The sequence below is a fragment of the Chiloscyllium plagiosum genome, unplaced genomic scaffold, assembly GCF_037043375.1.
Source record: "Chiloscyllium plagiosum isolate Xiang-an unplaced genomic scaffold, Cpla_swu_hap1 HiC_scaffold_1, whole genome shotgun sequence".
NCBI classification, from domain to species: Eukaryota; Metazoa; Chordata; class Chondrichthyes; order Orectolobiformes; family Hemiscylliidae; genus Chiloscyllium; species Chiloscyllium plagiosum.
Window position 1 is genome coordinate 10,878,242 of NW_028270139.1, and position 22,057 is coordinate 10,900,298.

Genomic DNA, 22,057 nt, shown 5'->3' on the forward strand with positions numbered 1-22,057 from the left:
CTCTTACATTTCCTGGAGTTAGCCCATCTATGCGACTGTATCTGTGACTTTTCCCCTTTCCTATAACTGCCACCCATCACACCCCCTAGCTCTTGTAAATTCCTCATTGCTTCTAACTGTTGCTCTAACCGTTCCATTTGATTTGACAGGATTTGCAACCAACGACATTTATTCCAGAAATGGTCCTCAGTAACCCTTAAACTCTCCCTAAATTCCCACCTCTGACAAGAAGAGCATATCACTCTACTAAAGGCCAGTTCTTTGCTTTTTGCCCTGATTCATGCCTTTTGGGCCAACCATGCTTTCAAATTCCATACTATATTCCAGGTATATTTGACAGAATTCCACAGCACAGGAAACAAGTTGTGGCAAACAAGGTAGAAAGACATGGGCTGAGGGGGATGGTGGAGAAAACTAGAAATGTCCACGGAGACGAGTGATGCTTCCCTGGCTTCAATGAAGGCATGGGCATCAGCAAGTAAAATTGAACCGATCGACCAAACACAGGCAGAAGCTTCTTATTAGATTAGATTCTCTACAGTACGGAAACAGGCCCTTCGGCCCAACAAGTCCACACCAACCCTCCGAAGAGTAACCCACCCAGACCCTTTTTCCTACCCTATGTTTACTCATGCACCTAATACTACGGGCAATTCAGCATGGCCAATTCACCTGACTTGCATATTTTTGGACTGTGGGAGGAAACCGGAGCACCAGGAGGAAACCCACGCAGACACAGGGAGCATGTGCAAACTCCATGCAGACAGTCGCCCAAGATGGGAATCGAACCCGGGTCCCTGGCACTGATGAGGGTGTAGTGCTGACTGTTGAGCCACCATGCCATCCAATACACATTCTCATGTGTATTCTCTTAATGTACAGAAGCAGGAAACTATACTCATGCTCAGATACTCCAACTGCCAATGAGTAGCAACCTGAACAGATTGAGGAAGACGGGAAGCATTCAAGAACATGGTAACTGAAAACTGGATTTGAGGTTAGGCCATGCAGGGGCACAATATTTGTCAGCGGACGGTGTTCATAATGTAACATCTGATTGGGAAAACCCAACAGAAAATGTATGGAAGTTGTGCAGATGTTCAAAGAAGTCTTCAGCAGATCTTTGAAGAACTGACAAGAGACTTTGGAGACACCAGTAACCTGACATAGCTGCAGCAGAGACTTTATGATTGCAAGCGAGCTGAAGGCGAGGATCCTGGTGTCCATATTTCTGGAACTGTTGAAGTTGTTCGATCATGTTACCTTCATGGGTCTCTCCTTCAACTTGACCAAGGAGAAGCAGTTGAGGCATTGTCAAGCAGAAGCCGTGAGGGATGAGAATGGAGTTAAGGCAGCTTGACGGTGACAGTAACAATGGTCTGAGGCTCTCTGCTCCTCCCTTGCAAGAGGCCTGAATGATCGGCATTCACTGCCTCCCCCCTGCACACGATGAGCTTGTTCTCACTTTGAACAATTTCTCTTTGAACTGATCTCACTTTGTCCAAGATAAGGTCTGGCTATGAGTACGCTGGCTATGGGTCCCTGTTGTACTTGTCTGTTTGGGAAAAGAGCCTCATGGGAAAAAAGATCAGATACAGTAGAACCTCAATTACCCAAATGAGATAGGCAGGGAGTATTTTGTTTGGATAACTGATTGTTCGAATAATCGATCTGATCATAAACAAGTGGTAATTTATGAGTGCCGGTTACCTGAACATTTCTCAGTTATCTGGCAATGCACATCATAATGCCGTTTAACTGATAACTCAATGCTGATTTACCTAATGCTGTTTTTACGGGACCTTGAGATCTTGTTTGGATAATCCAAAATTCTGACAACTGATGTTCGGATAATTGAGGTTGTACTGTACACAAAGATTTACTCAACCCGACTCCTCAACTACAGGTGAGAGTATGGTGCTGGAAAAGCGCAGCAAGTCAGGCAGCATCCGAGGAGCAGGAGAATCAACGTTTCAGGCAAAAGCCCTACATCAGGATTCTCCTGCTCCTTGGATGCTGCCTGACCTGCTGTGCTTTTCCAGCAACACCCTCTCGACTCTGATCTCCAACATCCGCAGTCCTCACTTTCGCCTCGTCCTCAACCACAGTGTCGATTTCATGTACCATTTGTCTTCTCTGCTTAATTTCCCTTTACATTTGTAAAGGCTTTATATGATTGGAAGAAAGAATGCTTGCATTATGATCTTTAGGCATTCGGTGTATCCAAATTCTTTGTTCCAAAAATGTTGTAAAGTATCTCAAAGATCCTTTTCTGTACAGGACATCCATTAATAAATGAATGACTTGAAAGTAATTGCAAATATTGCAATACAGCATAAGAGATAACATGCAAATTAAGTGAAGTGGATAGAGATAGAGGGGTACTATAGAATGCATTTCTGATTGTTTAGCTACAATAATTATCTCGCACAATAGTTGGACTCTAAGGCACCAAGATATCCTACCATCAGAGTCCACGATGCTGGTTCCTGTTTTATTTAGCAACACACACATCAACACAGCAATGTCAACAAGCCTTCTCTACTGCGCACGCTGAAATACTTTATAAAGTTTTGTAATTCCTCGAATATGATGGAGTGTGTCTGTAGTTGTTTGCTATGTCTGTAATAATTTGAATAATAAATCTTCTTCTGTCTTCTGCCACACTTGTCATGTGAAAACATTTATGTGTTTGGACAGTTCAAAATCCAATACTAAACACTCCTTCCTATGCGAAGAACTCCAAGTGAACAGCATAGGGCTTGTTGATATTGAGACGCGCTAAAGAAATGGAGACAGGGATCTGCTTGACCAGGTCAATTTCTATTGCAGCTGGAAATGTGTTGCTGGAAAAGCGCAGCAGGTCAGGCAGCATCCAGGGAACAGGAGAATCGACGTTTCGGGCATAAGCCCTTCTTTAGGAAGAAGGGCTTATGCCCGAAACGTCGATTCTCCTGCTCCTTGGATGCTGCCTGACCTGCTGCGCTTTTCCAGCAACACATTTCCAGCTCTGATCTCCAGCATCTGCAGACCTCACTTTCTCCTCAATTTCTGTTGCATTAAGGTTCACACTTCATTGAATCCCTTTTAAGGTTTGGTGAGATTGCTGAGTCAGTATAGTTTTGCAATTAATATGGGACACTATTTGTCAAATCTTGAAGTGAGATGCTGTTCAATTGAGGCACTGAAGGTGGAATATGAGTTGGAAGTTAATGTAAATTATCATGCATTTGGGAAGACTACACATTCTGCAAAAGTGAGTGATAAACCATCAATGATTGATTCAGCTGATTTGAAACAAATGCTAGAAAGGAAAGAAATCTCTAAAATTAAATGGATCGAGCTAAGTCACCAACTGCCAGATTATTTTACAAAAGAAAATGCATCTATGAAGTATTCCTTAAAAGTCCCAGAAGTGGAACATCCTGCAATGGAATATGGAAGCCATTATTACTGTGTACTAATGAAGCATTTTTAAATTGAATAAGATAATAAGGAATCTGTTAATTGAGTATTAATTGTATTTAACTAAATGCAGTTGGGGCTTTCATTCGGGTTCCAGCAACAAGATACAGAGAAGGGTCCTTGGGGTGAAGTAGTAATGCTCCGACCTCTGATCCAGCTAGCTCTGGTTCAAGTCCAACCAGCTGGGCAGCGATGTGTCTTAACATCTTTGGACAGGTTAGTTAGAAAACACATCGCTAGGAACAGACTGGAACTTTGATTCTACTTGGTGCATGAACGAATAAATGCTTTGGAAACCAGGTTAAGGTTGGCTGCTCTATGATCCTTCCCCAGTGGGTTTTCTGAGATGTGACCATGGGTAGCAGAGGAGCGCTGCCTCAAGATGAGGTTAAAAATATGTAGAAGGTTCTTTATCAGAATGAGAAACTAAAATCATAGAGACCATTGTGGACAATGGTCAAAAACAAGTCAAAATTGAGGATAACCTTCAGATGTTCTCAATATCTGAAACACATGGCTTGTGGGAGAATGACGTAGATATGTGGACGTAGGCTAATCCTTACCAAAGAGGAAGCAAGGCATGACATTAGCATCATTGTTTCTCGCAAAAAAAACTTCAAACAAAACATGAGTTTGACATAAAATCTCTTGAGGTAGTGATGAAGATCTGGACTTTTCAATTGAATTCTCAGATGAAATCTACCAGATCTGTTAAATTCCCATGAGGCAGTGTCAAGAATTTGAAAATTTTCAGAAAACTTCATTCTCCTAAATCAGCGGTTTTAACATGTTGTATAAATGTTGACAAAATTCAATGTATGGATTCCTGGAAATAATATAATTATTAATATTTCAGTACTGGATGGTATCTCATTTGAATAGGCAAGTAATTCTAACTTTTAGTGTTTAGTTCTCCATACCTTAAAAAAATTTTCTTCAATCTTTATCTTTCAAAGCAGACATTTCAGCACGATGTAAAGAATAGGAGGTTCCATAGTTTATAAGATTTTGAAATTGCCCAGAAGCTCAGTAGAGTCAACAGTGAAAGCTACCCGACAATATGACAAACTCCCCAGATTTTTTCAGTCTTTTTAAAAAAGACTGACCGTTTACCAACCATTTGCTTACTTTTGAGTGTCAGGAAAGTTGTGGAAGGGTTCATCAAGAAGTGGCACTTGTACAGAAATAACCTGCTCACTGACAGTTTGGGATCCACCATGATCTTGTTAAAGCAATGGAGCAAAACCAGCTGAATTTACGAGATGAGGTGGGACTACACCACCCTTGGCGTTATGGCAGACTTGACTGAATGTGCTGTGAAAGATTTCTGGCAAAACTGAAGCCAATGAGAATCAAGGGAAAAGCTGTCTCCTGCTTGGAGTCACCTTTTGAACTGAAACAGTCAGGAAGGGAGCTCCTGTTATTCTTCAATGAAAAAAAAAACCCTTTGTTTAGATTTTGTATGAGGTACATTTGTATTAGGAGCCAACGTAGCGCTGACAGGGTACACACACAGCGACGGCGATTCACAGTCAGTGGTAGAGAAACTGTTGAGCAACAAAAGAAGCCATAACGTCTGGGATACAAAGTTGGAAATGATCCAACAATCCACCTTGTGAATCAGCACTCAGAGAAGACAAGGAAGATGAATTTCAAGCTTAGTCCATTAGAATGGCAATGTTCTGGTGGAACTGAACTGGAAATGGGGTATAAGACTGCAGAGCCAGTTAATGGCAAGCCTTTCATGACTAAAAGAGCGGCATGAGAAGATTCTCCCCCTGCAGTGGCTGAACGTCCATGCTGCTACCACAGAGCTAAAGGCATGGCAAGGTTCTATTGCTTTAGGGTGTGCAATGGATCTGCATCTTCTTACCATCAAAAAAAAATGTCATTTAAGGGGAATGCCATGAGAAAGGTAGAACATAGAACATTACAGCGCAGTGCAGGCCCTTCGGCCCTCGATGTTGCACCGACCTGTGAAACCAAGCTGAAGCCCATCTATCCTACACTATTCCATTTTCATCCATATGCCTATCCAATGACCATTTAAATGCCCTTAAAGTTGGCGAGTCTACTACTGTTGCAGGCAGGGCGTTCCAAATGCCAGATATTTTGTCGCCATGACAATCAAATACCTCATTAAGGATGGGAGGGCTCTGGACATCCTCAATGAATTCAAATTGTTTAAACAGAGTTATTTCTAAGATCTTCTGGTCACAAAGCCTAACAAGCATGCAGGAACGTAAGGATAGTGATTGGCAATAAGGTCTTTATCCTGTCAACATTGCTGAACTGTCAGAAGCTGACTAAAAAAAGCTGTCTAAAACTCTGGAAATATAGATGATCAGTAAACTTCAGAATCCAACAACTTGTGCTGATGGCATGTAGACAACAGCCTGAAGAAACTATTGACCAGTCCATTAGCAGATGTTGGAACAAAGATAGGGAAAACATGCAAGGCATCTAATCTGAAGAGAGACTGAGCAACATTGGTGGCACAGTGCTGCCTCACAGAGCCAAGGACCCAGGTTCAATTCCAACCTCGGGTGACTGTCTGTGTGGAGTTTGCACATTCTCCCTGCGCCTGCGTGGGTTTCGTCCGGGTGCTCCGGTTTCTTCGTACAGTCCAAAGATGTGCAGATCAGGTGAATTGGCCATTGTAAATTGCCAATAGAGTTAGGTGCATTAGTCAGAGGGAAATAGGTCTGGGTGGGTTACTCTTCAGAAGGTCGGTGTGGATTTGTTGGGGGCGAAGGGCCTGTTTCCACACTGTAGGGAATCTAATCTAAACATTATATAAAAAGATTCGAAAAGAGCAGCGCTGGAAAAGCATAGGAGATCAGGTAGCATCCGAGGAGTAGGAGAGTTGGATATTGAATGACTGGCTGTGCTTTTCCAGCACCAGCCATTTCAACTCTGATTGTCTAGCATCTGCAGTCCTCACTTCCTGCTAACATTATATAAAAAGTTTATTGTGGGTAAGTGGGTAGAAAACACAGTAAGGCAAAGCTGAGCAAGTAGCTGACACCACATAATGACAAGGAGAAAAGCGAAACAAATATTGCTGCAAGCATCAAGATGTCCGTCAGTGGACTGAAACCTAAATGGCACTGAAGGCAAGATATCCATAAACTCAGGGAGCATAGAGACGTAAATGCTCAAATTTTCATTCAAGTTGAAATTATTGTCCGAGTAAAAGTGTCAAGCACAAGCAACAACCGAAAATAGACTCTGGAGACAGTTTTCTCATTTCCCCTCCCCCCACTTTGTCTCAGTCAATTCCCTCGAACTCAGCACCGCCTTTCTAACCTGCAATCTTCTTCCTGACCTCTCCGCCCCCACCCCACTCCGGCCTATCACTCTCACCTTGATCTCCCTCCATCTATCGCAATTCCAACGCCCCTCCCCCAAGTCCCTCCTCCCTACCTTTTATCTTAGCCTGCTGGACACACTTTCCTCATTCCTGAAAAAGGGCTTATGCCTGAAACGTCGATTCTCCTGTTCCTTGGATGCTGCCTGACCAGCAACACATTTTCAGCTCTGGAGAGTTAACATTTTACCACTCGGACACTTTAAGACACCTGACACAGTGAGAGACTATATAACAATCATGAAGAGGTTGATCAGCTCAGCTTCAGGATATCTCTACAGGAGTTCCTCAGAGCAGTGTCCTCGGCTCAAACATCTCCAGTTGCTTCATCAATGACCTCCCCTCTATCATAAGGCCAGGAGTGAGGATGTTCACCAATGATCGCACAATGTTCGGCACCATAAGCGAATCCTCTGATGCTGAAGCAGCCCATGTTCAAATGCATCAAAATCTGGACAATACCCAGGCTTGGGCTGACAAGTGGCAAGTGACATTCACACCACACAAATGACAGACCATAACCATCACCAATCAGAAACAATCTAACCAGTGCCCCTTGACATTCGATAGTGTTACAACCGCCATTATCAACATCCTGGGGGTTATCAGTATCCAGGAACTCAACCGGACTTGCCACATAAACACAGTGAGGGGCTGGGCTGGGGGCGGGGGTGGGGTGGGGGGGCTACAACAGCAGGTCAGAGGCCAGGGATATTGTAGTAGCTAACTCACTTCCTGACTCCCCAAAGCCTGCCCATCATCTACAAGGCACAAGTCAGAGTGTGATGGAATACTCCCTACTTGCCTGGATAAATGTAGCCCCAACAACACGCAAAAACCTTGACACCATCCGAGGACAAAGCTGGTACTGTATCCACAAGCACCTACTCCACCACCGACACTCAGTAGCAGCAGTGTGTGCTATCTGTAAGGTGTGCTGCAGGAATTTATCAAAGATCCTCAGACAGACCCCACAATCTTTTCCATCTAGAAGGGCAAGGGAAGCAGATATATGGGAACACCACTACCTTCAAGTTCCCCTCCAAGTCACTCACCATCCTTACTTGGAAATATATCGCTGTTCCTTCACTGTCGCTAGGTCAAAATTCTGGAATTCCCTCCCTAATGACATTGTGGGTCAACCCACAGCAGGTGGACTGCAGTGGTTCAAGAAGGCAGCTCATCACCACCTTCTCAAGGGCAGCTAGGGATCGGCAATAAATTCTGGCCCAGCCAGCAACATTCCACATATGAATAAAAAAGAAGAATAGACTTACCGGATGTAATAATACAGTAGGAGAAAGTGAGGGCTGCAGATGCTGGAGATCAGAGCTGAAAATGTGTTGCTGGAAAAGCGCAGCAGGTCAGGCAGCATCCAAGGAACAGCATAAGCCCTTCTTCAGGAATGAGGAAAGTGTGTCCAGCAGGCTAAGATAAAAGGTAGGGAGGAGGGACTTGGGGGAGGGGCTTTGGCAATGCGAGAGGTGGAGGGAGGTCAAGGTGAGGGCGATAGGCCGGAGTGGGGTGGGGGCGGAGAGGTCAGGAAGAAGATTGCAGGTTAGGAAGGCAGTGCTGAGTTTGAGGAATTTGACTGAGACAAGGTGGGGGGATGGATAATGAGGAAACTGGAGAAATCTGAGTTCATCCCCAGGCAGAAGGAATAATACAGTAATATAGTTTGTGAGAGTATTGGTGTTGAAGTGCAGATATGGGGATTCTTCATTGCCTTTGCAAGTCTTCTGCGTTGTGGCACTAATGGTCCTGTGGTAATAGGAATGACTATTTGCAGTGAGCACCAGATTGTGATGACTTTGGAGATCAATAAAGTGCCAAGGATACAAAGACGTGGCAAACATTATCTTATTATATCTATTTCAGATCCTCAGCAGAACGCCCCACAGATAGGTTTAATATCAGGGACAGGCAACCAACTCAAAAAAGCATCCTACCTAACACTCCCATAGTATGAAGAGCAAGAGGATGGGGCAGTGTGGTGGCTCAGTGGCTAGCACAGCTACCTCATAGCACCAGCAACCTGAGTTTGGTTCTGGCCTCAGCTGACTGTCTGTGTAGAGTTTGCATATTTTTTCCTGCATATGCCTGGGTTTCCTCTGGGTACTCCAGTTTCCTCTCACAATCCAAAAATGTGTGGATTAGGTGGATTGACCATGCTAAATTGTCTAGTATCCAGGGATGAGCAGGCTAGGTGGATTTGCCATGGGAAGTACAGGGTTACAGGGGTGGGTCTGTGTGGGATGCTGCTTGGAAGGTAGGTGTGGACTCAATGGACATATTATTTAACATACTGCTGGATATGTAAATCGATTGGTATTCATCAGCAGAGAATGTGATGCAGATTAATTCATGATATTGTAGTTGTGCTCTGCTGAAATCCAGTTATTTTTAATAAAGATTATCTGTTTAGATCATCAAACTTTGTCTTCTTGTCTGGTATGAGTATTTCTCCTGTACTGTACAGATTCTGTATTTTAAAGACGTGCACATTCTAATTTTGGAAGTAAAGCTAAGAGAAATGGCGCACACAATACTCAGTGGCAGGATAATTATCAAACTATACCTATATATCAAGAGAAAAGAGTTGACTATTCCAGATCTTAGCAAATTTTCACCAGTGCCAGTTAGATTGATTGGCAGGTGTGCTGCATGTTCCCAAAACACTTGATGTGACTTTCAAAAATGTGTTAGTAACAGTTCTATTATGTAGCTTACACTGACATTTTTGTTTCTCTTTAAGGAAAGGAGATATTGTGTAATTGCTTTTTGGTACATATGACTTAACACACTGATTAACATATTTCTGAGTAGGTAACTCAATTGGTATTCATCACCATAGATTGTGTTGCAAATTAATTCATGATATTGTAGTTGTACTCTCCTGAAATCCAGTTATTCTTCAACAAAGAAGTGTCAATTTGTCTTATTGTTTGGTAATGGGTAATTCTCCAATAATGCCATAGTTGTGTTCAACTGAAATGTTGCTTAATAGACATAGTGGGGCCTATGGGAAAAGTGAGGTCAGGGGCAGACTAGCAAAAACCATTACTCACGATCGCTCAAAAATCACCCAAAGTACTCAATGTACAGCACAGCCTGAATGAAGGTTGAAATCATATTTATAAATGAAAACAAAACTAAATTTAAGACAGTACATTTAAAAAATGAGAGAACCACTCTCTGTACAGTACCTCGCACAGGAAGCTGTTCTGTCAGCAGCTGATTTTGGCACAAGCGCAGAACGGCATGAAGACAGTCGATGACATCGCGAATGTGCAGAACGGTGTGGGGATTTCGGCGCAGACATTGTGTATGTGCAGAACGGTGTGGGGATTTCGGCGCAGACATCGTGTATGTGCAGAACGGTGTGGACATTTCGGCGCAGACATCGCGTATGCGCAGAACGGTGTGGAGATTTCGGCGCAGACATCGCGTATGTGCAGAAAGGTGTGGAGATTTCGGCGCAGACATCGTGTATGTGCAGAACAGTGTGGGGATTTCGGCGCAGACATCATGTATGTGCAGAACAGTGTGGAGATTTCGGCGCAGATATTGCATATGTGCACAGCAGTGGAGGTTTCGGCGCAGACATCGCGTATGTGCAGAACGGTGTGGGGATTTTGGCGCAGACATCGCGTATGTGCAGAACGGTGTGCGGATTTCGGCGCTGACATCGTGTATGCGCAGAACGGTGTGGGGGTTTCAGCACAGACATCGCGTATGTGCAGAACAGTGTGGAGATTTCAGCGCAGACATCGCGTATGTGCAGAACAGTGTGGAGATTTCAGTGCAGACATCGCATATGCGCAGAACGGTGTGGAGATATCGGCGCTGACATCGCGTTACGTGCAGAACGGTGTGGGGATTTCGGCGCAGACATCGCGTACGTGCAGAACGGTGTGGGGATTTCGGTGCAGACATCGCGTATGCGCAGAACGGTGTGGGGATTTCGGCGCAGACATCGTGTATGCGCAGAACGGTGTGGGGATTTCGGCGTAGACATCGCGTATGTGCAGAACGGTGTGGGGATTTCGGCGCAGACATCGCGTATGTGCAGAACGGTGTGGAGATTTCGGCGCAGACATTGCGTATGTGCAGAACGGTGTGGAGATTTCGGCGCAGATATCACGTATGTGCAAAATGGTGTGGAGATTTCGGCGCAGACATTGCGTATGCGCAGAACGGTGTGGAGATTTCGGTGCTGACATCGCGTACGTGCAGAACGGTATGGAGATTTTAGCGCTGACATCGTGTATGTGCAGAACGGTGTGGAGATTTCGGCGCTGACATCGCCTATGTGCAGAACAATGTGGAGATTTCGGCACAGACACGTATATATGCAGAACGGTGTGGAGAGTTCGACGCTGACATCACGTATGTGCAGAATGGTGTGGAGATTTCGGCGCAGATATCATGTATGTGCAGAACGATGTGGAGATTTCGGCGCAGACATCGCGTATCTGCAGAACGGTGTGGAGATTTTGGCGCAGACATTGCATATGTGCAGAACGGTGTGGAGATTTCGGCGCAGATATCACGTATGTGCAAAATGGTGTGGAGATTTCGGAGCAGACATTGCGTATGCGCAGAACGGTGTGGAGATTTCGGTGCTGACATCGCGTATGTGCAGAACGGTATGGAGATTTCAGCACAGACATCGTGTATGTGCAGAACGGTATGGAGATTTCAGCACAGACATCGTGTATGTGCAGAACGGTATGGAGATTTCAGCACAGACATCGTGTATGTGCAGAACGGTGGAGATTTTGGCGCTGACATCGCCTATGTGCAGAACGGTGTGGAGATTTCGGTGCAGACATCGCGTATGCGCAGAACGGTGTGGGGATTTCTGCGCAGATATCATGTATGTGCAGAACGATGTGGAGATTTCGGTGCTGACATTGCGTATGTGCAGAATGGCGTGGAGATTTCCGTGCTGAAATTGCGTATGTGCAGAACGGTGTGGAGATTTCGGCACAGACATCGCGTATGTGCAGAACAGTGTGGAGATTTCGGCGCAGACATCACGTATGCGCAGAACAGTGTGGAGATTTTGGCGCAGACATCGCGTATGTGCAGAATGGTGTGGAGATTTCAGCGCTGAAATTGCGTATGTGCAGAATGGTGTGGAGATTTCGGCGCAGATATCATGTATGTGCAGAACGATGTGGAGATTTCGGCGCAGACATCGCGTATCTGCAGAACGGTGTGGAGATTTTGGCGCAGACATTGCGTATGCGCAGAACGGTGTGGGGATTTCGGAGCAGACATTGCGTATGCGCAGAACGGTGTGGGGATTTCGGCGCAGATATCATGTATGTGCAGAACGATGTGGAGATTTCGGTGCTGACATTGCGTATGTGCAGAATGGCGTGGAGATTTCAGCGCTGAAATTGCGTATGTGCAGAATGGTGTGGAGATTTTGGCACAGACATCGCATATGTGCAGAATGGTATGGAGATTTCAGCACAGACATCGCGTATGTGCAGAACGGTGTGGAGATTTCAGCGCAGATATCGCGCATGCGCAGAACGGTGTGAAGATTTCAGCGCTGACATTGCGTATGCGCAGAACGGTGTGGAGATTTTGGTGCAGACATCGCGTATGTGCAGAACGGTGTAGAGATATCGGCGCAGACATCGCGTATGCGCAGAACGGTGTAGAGATATTGGCGCTGACATCGCATATGTGCAGAATGGTATGGAGATTTCGGCGCAGATATTGCGTATGCGCAGAACAGTGTGGAGATTTCGGCACAGACATCGCATATGTGCAGAATGGTATGGAGATTTCAGCACAGACATCGCGTATGTGCAGAATGGTGTGGAGAGTTTGGCACAGACATCACGTATGTGCAGAACAGTGTTGAGATTTCGGCGCAGACATCGCGTATGCACAGAACGGTGTGGGGATTTTGGCGCAGACATCGCGTATGTGCAGAACGGTGTGGAGATTTCGGCGCAGACATTGCGTATGTGCAGAACGGTGTGGAGATTTCGGCGCAGATATCAAGTATGTGCAAAATGGTGTGGGGATTTCGGCGCAGACATTGCGTATGCGCAGAACGGTGTGGAGATTTCGGTGCTGACATCGCGTACGTGCAGAACGGTATGGAGATTTTAGCGCTGACATCGTGTATGTGCAGAACAATGTGGAGATTTCGGCACAGACACGTATATATGCAGAACGGTGTGGAGAGTTCGACGCTGACATCACGTATGTGCAGAATGGTGTGGAGATTTCGGCGCAGATATCATGTATGTGCAGAACGATGTGGAGATTTCGGCGCAGACATCGCGTATCTGCAGAACGGTGTGGAGATTTTGGCGCAGACATTGCATATGTGCAGAACGGTGTGGAGATTTCGGCGCAGATATCACGTATGTGCAAAATGGTGTGGAGATTTCGGAGCAGACATTGCGTATGCGCAGAACGGTGTGGAGATTTCGGTGCTGACATCGCGTATGTGCAGAACGGTATGGAGATTTCAGCACAGACATCGTGTATGTGCAGAACGGTATGGAGATTTCAGCACAGACATCGTGTATGTGCAGAACGGTGGAGATTTCGGCGCTGACATCGCCTATGTGCAGAACGGTGTGGAGATTTCGGTGCAGACATCGCGTATGCGCAGAACGGTGTGGGGATTTCGGCGCAGATATCATGTATGTGCAGAACGATGTGGAGATTTCGGTGCTGACATTGCGTATGTGCAGAATGGTGTGGAAATTTCCGTGCTGAAATTGCGTATGTGCAGAACGGTGTGGAGATTTCGGCGCAGACATCGCGTATGTGCAGAACGGTGTGGAGATTTCGGTGCAGACATCGCGTATGCGCAGAACGGTGTGGGGATTTCGGCGCAGATATCATGTATGTGCAGAACGATGTGGAGATTTCGGTGCTGACATTGCGTATGTGCAGAATGGTGTGGAAATTTCCGTGCTGAAATTGCGTATGTGCAGAACGGTGTGGAGATTTCAGCACAGACATCACGTATGCGCAGAACAGTGTGGAGATTTCGGTGCTGACATTGCGTATGTGCAGAATGGTATGGAGATTTCGGCGCAGACATTGCGTATGTGCAGAATGGTGTGGAGATTTCAGCGCTGAAATTGCGTATGTGCAGAATGGTGTGGAGATTTCAGTGCTGAAATTGCGTATGTGCAGAATGGTGTGGAGATTTCAGTGCTGAAATTGCGTATGTGCAGAACGGTGTGGAGATTTCGGCGCAGATATCGCGCATGCGCAGAACGGTGTGAAGATTTCAGCGCTGACATTGCGTATGCGCAGAACGGTGTGGAGATTTTGGTGCAGACATCGCGTATGTGCAGAACGGTGTAGAGATATCGGCGCAGACATCGCGTATGCGCAGAACGGTGTAGAGATATTGGCGCTGACATCGCATATGTGCAGAATGGTATGGAGATTTCGGCGCAGATATTGCGTATGCGCAGAACAGTGTGGAGATTTCGGCACAGACATCGCATATGTGCAGAATGGTATGGAGATTTCAGCACAGACATCGCATATATGCAGAATGGTGTGGAGAGTTTGGCACAGACATCACGTATGTGCAGAACAGTGTTGAGATTTCGGCGCAGACATCGCGTATGCACAGAACGGTGTGGGGATTTTGGCGCAGACATCGCGTATGTGCAGAAAGGTGTGGGGATTTTGGCACTGACATCATGTATGTGCAGAATGGTGTGGGGATTTTGACGCTGACATTGCGTATGCGCAGAACGGTGTAGCGATATCGGCGCAGACATTGTGTATGTGCAGAACAGTGTGGCGATTTTGGCGCAGACATCGCGGATGTGCAGAATGGTGTGGAGATTTTGGCACAGACATCGTGGATGTGCAGAACGTTGTGGAGATTTCGGCACAGACATCGCGTATGTGCAGAACAATGTGGAGATTTCAGCGCTGACATTGCGTATGCGCAGAATGGTGTAGAGATATTGGCGCAGACATCGCGTATGCGCAGAATGGTGTGGAGATTTCAGCGCTGAAATTGCGTATGTGCAGAATGGTGTGGAGATTTTGGCACAGACATCGCGTATGCGCAGAACGGTGTAGAGATATTGGCGCTGACATCGCGTATGCGTACAATGATGTGGAGATTTCGGCGCTGACATTGCGTATCCGCAGTACGGTGTGGAGATTTCGAAGCAGACATCAGCACATGTGCAGAACCGAGTGTGCGAACAGCTCTGCGCTGGAATCGCACTATTGTGAACGCAGGTTCGTGTTCTCGAAAATGCCGTTCCTAATTCTTCAGTGACGTTATAGCTAAATCGCGCTGCCAAAACACGCATTATCCCAGAACTACCTGTACATATGCATTAAGAGCAAATCGCACGACATGGAGTAAAACAGTCTTTGTTATCATTTTAATGGCCAAGAAGTCAATTGGTAAAGGATAAAACAGTGCCAATCCTTGCACACTTTAACGAATATTTGTTCACAGAAATACAGATAACAAACATGCACTCCAAGAGCCAAACCCAAATCCAGTCCTCTGCATGGTGGCACAGTGGTTAGCACTGCTGCCTCTCAGTGCCAGGAACCTGGGTTCAATTCCCACCTCGGGCAATTGTCTGTGTGGAGTTTGCCCATTCTCCCTGTGTCTGCGTGGGTTTCCTCCGGGTGCTCCGGTTTCCTCCCACAATCCAAAGATGTGCAGATTAGGTGAATTGGCCTTGCTAAATTACCTGTAGTGTTAGGTGCCGGGGTAAATGTAGGGGAATGGGTCTGGGTGGGTTGCTCTTCAGAGAGGCAGTGTAGACTTGTTGGGCCAAAGGGTCTATTTCCACACTGTAGGGAATCTAATCTAATATATAAAAAGAACTACAGATGCTGGAAATCAGAAACAACAATGGAAATGGCTGGAAAGACTCTGTGGAGTTAACATTTCGGGTCCAGTGACCGTTCTTTAGAATTGGTCCAGCTCTCACATCCAGTTTGACCCTGACACATCCCCTTGTCCAATCCCCTTCTTTCAAATGCCTCTACCCCTGAGAGGTTCACCTCACGGAACCATTCATTTCCCTCCGGCTTTCTTGTCCTCTTTGCACTGTAATTCCCAGTAATTGTTCCCCTCTTTTCTCTGTAATTGTCCCCTTGGCCTTGCATTAGATCTCTGGGATCCTTCTGTCGACCCAAGCAATCATGTGCTTTCATTCCATACCTTCCCTGACACCACTGAATGTCCCAGTTTTAACTGCACCATTGAGGTTTACTTTGCATATCACCTTTACCCCCACTTCCATCCACCTATTGCACTCTCAGCAACCCTCTCCCCAGCCCCAGCCCCCTCCCATTTATCTCTCCACCTCCGAGGCTCTCAGCCTCATTCCTGATGAAGGGTTCTTGCCCAAAACATCGATTCTCCTGCTCCTCAGATGCTGCCTGACCTGCTGTGCTTTGCCAGCACCCCACACTTGACATCTTTCCATCCTGCCCCAGCCAGCGCTGCTGCAGTGAGCCAGTCTCCTGGGCACCATGAATCCTGAATAATGGCATGACAATGAAGGTGTCTTCTTCAGAAGCCAGAAACTGTGTGTATCTGCCTGAACATCCAAGAGGTGGTCTCTGTCTCCAGCTACGTACCTCATACGTATGGTTGGGTTTGTGAAGACACATCTTTCTCACTCATTACTAACAAGACTGGGACTGTGCACATAATTACAGAGACCTGGTGATTTAAGGAATATTCATGACATGCAAATGAATTCAAAAGATCTTGCTGCCCATCAATGTCAGCAAGGCTGCCCCACCTGAATCTTCCATCCAACTTGGTACAAGCGTTAACCTGCCATAGGCAATCTGAAGTTTGAACTTTCACTTTATTATGTTTCCCCTCCCGCACCCCTGCCTGCTCCAGCTCTGCTTATTGTGCTTTTGCTACTTTTTGGATTTTGTTGTTGACTATTTTTCTTACATGCCAACAGTGATTACATTTGAAAGTATTTTATAACGAGAAAGCAGGTTGGGCTATCCTCAGCTTACAAATGCAATTTTTCCTACATGGTGTTTATGTGGACGGCACTGAGCTCTCACTTTCCACCACCTCTCTCGACGCCTCAATTGCCTTTTGATGTCTGACAGATTGAGTAAGATCCAGTACTGGATTACAAACTAGTTCCTCAATCAATAATGGGGAAGGACTGAAAACCCCATATATGGACTTCACCACAAACTGGTGCCCTTTTCCCCATGGTTACTGTCTTCAACTGAAATGAAAAAAAATCACAACCTTTGAAGCATTCAGTTCCATGCTGAACCTTTGACTCCAGACCAGCGCCACTGCAAAGCTCCCATCTCCCCTTTCACTAGGAGATAGTCCACGCCCACTCTGCTGACATTAAAGGTAGGTGATGACACAGTGGTATCTTGCAACACGAGTAATTCAGAGATCCAGGTAATATTCTGAGGATTCAAGTTCAAATCGCAGCTTGACAGATGGTGGAATGCGAATCAAATATAGTTTGCAATTAAAAAGTCAAATGATAATCTTAAAACCATTATCAATTGTTGTAAAACCTCAGCTGATTCGCTAATGTCCTTCAGGGAAGAAAGAACTTTCGTCCTTTCTGAGAATGGTCTACATGTGACTCCAGACCCACAGAAATGTGGTTCACTCTTAACTCACCTTTGAAGTGGCCTAGCAAGCCATTTAGCTGATCACACTACAATCTCAAAAATAAAATGAACCAGATGGACCATCAGACATTGACGCAGACACCAGAAGGCACAAGAGCCCTATTTACTTTGCAAGGTCCTCCTGGGATCTAGGTCCAAAACTGGGAGAGCTGTCTGACAGATTTGTAAAGTGACAGCCAAAGCTGTAGCCACAAAGTCATTTCTTACTCAAAACATCTCAGACACTACATCATCATCCCTCCAAGTCCCATTGGCAGGGCAGAATCAGCCGCCATGGTGGCACAGTGGTACACAGTTGGGAAGGCGTTGCACTGGGAGACTTCAACATTGGCTCTGGGCCCAGTGTAGTCTCATGGTGTCAATGGGTGAGGATGCCTCCTGTCGACAAGCACATGGTGCGCCCTGTCAGCTGACGAATCAGTTCTCTTTCATGTTGAACATAACTTGGAGGAAGCACTGAGGTTGGCAAGGACAGAGAATGTACTCTGGGTGGGGGAGTTTCAATGTTCGTTGGCAGAGGAGCTTGGCCACAGTGCTATGTTAGGGACATAATTGGTATACTGGAGGTATATGCAGGTGTGAGGGAACTGGCAAGGCACATAAACATCCTCACCAGTCTGCCTGCAGCAAATATATCTGTGCATGGCAGGAGAAATAGGAGTCCTTATGAAGACTGTCTTCCCATTGAGGATACCCTTCATCTTGCTGTGTGGCACTATCACCATGCTAAATGGAATAGACTTCAAACAATCTAGCAGCTCAAGACTGGCATCCATGAGGTGCTGTGGGCCATCAACAGCGACAGAATTGTACTCCAGTATAAACTCATGGCTTGCATAGTTCCCCCCACTCACCCACCACCATTAAGTCAAGCGATCAACCTTGGTTCAGTAAAAAGTTCAGGAAGGCAAGTGAGTAGCAGGCTGTACCAAAATTAAAGAAGTTTCAAGCTGGCAGAGCTATGAAACAGGGCAACCTGCGTGTCAGAATGTATAAGCAGTAAGTGATGGATGGAGCTAAGTAATCCCACAACCAGTGGATCAGAACTAAACTCTGTAGTCCTGCTATCTCCAGCTGTGAATGGGGTGAATAATTAAACAAGTAAAGTATCTTCGAACCTGTTTCCAGATCCTAGCATATTCCATGAAAATAACATGGTGGCTTGACCAGGCAGGAGTTTGATTAGATTAAAATAGATTCTCTGCAATGTGTAAACAGGCCCTTCGACCCTCGGAAGAGTAACCCAACCCCCTCTGACTAATGCACCTAACACTATGGACAATTTAGCATGGCCAGTTCACCTTAACCTGCACATCTTTGGAATGTGGGAGGAAACCAGATGAAACCCATGCAGACACGGGGAGAATGTGCAAATGCCACACAGACAGTTGCCCGAGGCTGGAATCGAACCTGGGACCCTGGCGCTGTGAGGCAGCAGTGCTAACCACTGAGCCACTGTAAATGGACCAATCACTATACTTGCATTGATGACTGGAATCCAGGCCTTTGTTTTGTTATGTCCCTCCTGCTTCCCACAACCACTTCAGTATCTTCTTTTCGACAGCACCTTTATCTCCACCCACCATTGATTTGTCCCCAGTAGACCATTATGAACAGTGGGAAGTGTTACAGAAACAAGTTGCCGAATGGAGATAAGTATCCCCTCACAAGGAAATCGAAAGAACTAAGAATTACCATGGGCCTTTTTGTTAATATTCTCAAGCATTGTATTGCAGGGGGCTTTGGCTACAAAATTGAGTGAGTACTGCAAACAGCCATGGCATCTCATAGAACTTAGAACATAGAACATTACAGCGCAGTACAGGCCCTTCGGCCCTCGATGTTGCGCCGACCTGTCATACCAATCTGAAGCCCATCCCACCTACACTATTCCATGTACGTCCATATGCTTGTCCAATGACGACTTAAATGAAATTATAGTTGGCGAATCTACTACTGTTGCCAGGCAAGGCATTCCATACCCTTACTACTCTCTGAGTAAAGAAGATCTCAGTTTGTGATCAACATGGGCTCAGTGCTACTGAAGCAGGAAGCATGAAAAATTAAATGCTGCCTGCTCTTTGAGGTGACAGTGGGATTTACACACTACTAAACATGCTGCTGAGTGGCTGGCATAGTTTCAGACTAACCTTCATGGTGCTCTCCATCACTGGAGTAGTTGAGACTGAGTCCAGCTAGCAGCCTGAAACCATAGAAGAAGCTGATCCAACTTCCTGCTTTATCTCACAAACCCTTCTGACAAGAGAGTTGCAGCTACTCAAAGGATCCAATTCTCAGCTTCCTCAGTCCACTCATGACTATGAATCATTCTGATGCTCCAGCTACTAGCTCAGATACCAACTGTCATTGACACTACAGAGGCCTAGTTAGAGGCAGGGTGAGATACTGAGTAGAGTGGCCAGCAGCATTGGAGGGAGTTCCTGGGATGGTAGGACTCATGTGTGAAGAGACATTGGTTTGGTTAGGATTATATTCACTGGAGTTTAGAATGGGGGTGGGGGGGTGGGGCGGAGTCTGATAGAAATCTATATTATTCTAACAGACTCGGCAAGGTGAATGTAGGAAGGATATTCCTAATGATTGGAGGATCCAAGACTAGGGAGTCCTGACATAAGTAGGTAGGTCACCTTAGACAGAGATAAGGAGGAATTTCTTCGCTGAGAGAGTAGTGAGCCTGCGGAATTCTGGGCCAGTGGAAACGCTTGAAGTCAAACATTGAACGTTTTCAAGAAGGAGTGAGAAATAGTCCCTTGGGCTAAAGTGATCAAAGGGGCATAGAGAGAAATGGAAACAAATACGGAGTCATGATCACATTGAATGGCCCATTCCTGCTCCTGTATTCTATGTGTCTATGGTTTATGAAATGGCACCGTAGGTTTCAGGTCTCAACTGAGTGTGGTTGCACATGAGTCTTATTACAGGTGATTCAGGTAAGGACTTTGATGGGGTGACAAACAATGAAATGTTGATGGGTATGTACACAGAAATACCTTTCTCATGAGCACCTCATCAAATACCCAGGGGAAAGAAGCATTCCATCATGAGAGCACGTTACAGAAATGAAAATTGCAGCCTTGGGTTTCTTTCAATTGAGATGCAGAATGTGTTCACTTGGAAGATATGTTAAATGAGAAGACACTTTTATTTTGCAAAGTGAGGGAAAGAAAAGCATTCGTTATACCACACAAAAGCCAGTTTTAAACCAGTTGTTTACTTACAGTTCTTTATTGTTTAATTGGCATGAGTTTTCAAGTGGTAAAGGCTTGTTCCACAACGACTGACGCATGCATGCTCTGGCACAGCATTGCCAACAATAACTCCAGCCTTGCAACCACTGCACACTGTGGATAAACAAATAACTCAATCACACAAATCTGTTTCTCAACACCATAGGAATACACAGGCAGCAAGAGCAAACATATTGCAGCATTGCCACAAGGCAAACAGGGCCAGGCAAACTTCTGTGGTGGTAAGCTAACGATGTATACTGGACTGCAATGTTCCAAAAGTTACAGACGTATCTTGCCTATCTTAAAGTGCCTGGCATATAATGCACAATGGGGTTCACTCAGATCAGCATCACTTCAACGTTCAGTTTTGACAAAGGAGTTAATGCCAACATGGAAGAAATCGGATTCTGCGATATCTGTGTCCGATGTTAAACAGCAATTTAATGCAGATTTGTCAGATTGGACAGTGAGAGCCTTTTTCCTCGGATGGTAATGGCTAGCATAAGGGGACCTAGCTTTAAACTGAGGGGTGATATATGTCAGAGGTAGTTTCTTTACTCAGAGAGTAGAAGGGGTGTGGAATGCCTTGCCTGCAACAATAGTAGACTCAACAACTTTAAGGGCATTTAAATGGTCAGTGGATAAACATATGGATGATAATGGAAGATGGTAGGTTAGATGGGCTTCAGATTGGTTCACAGGTCGGAGCAACATCGAGGGCTGAAGGGTCTGTACTGCGCTGTAATGTTCTCTGTTCTATTATGATTTCATTCTGCAGTGCTGATTTGATACCGGCCCTGCCACTTGTGAATAGCAGGCCCATTTACATTATTTCTCAATCTCACAAAACTAAACCATGGTCTATGAAGTGAAGAATACTGCACCATTGTCAAACAAAGCTAATATGATCTACTTAGTACCTATGCCCTGTATACTTGCAGCAAGACATCCTTGTTCCTGTATTCAAATTCTTTTGCTATGAAGTCCGGCACACAGTTTTCCTTCTTCATTGCCTGCTAAACATCCGGGAGGTGTCAATACGGTGCTAACAAGCAACACTCACTCAATAATAACCTGTTCACTGACACTCAGTTTGCAATTCACCAGAACCACTCAGCTCCTTGCAGTTCTGGTCTAAATATAGGCAAGAGGGTTGGATTCCAGAGGTGAGCTGAGAATGACTGCCCTTGACACCAAGGTTACATTTGGCTATATGTGATGTGGAGGAGCTGGTGTTGGACTGGGGTGGACAAAGTTAAAAATCCCACAACACCAGGTTATAGTCCAACAG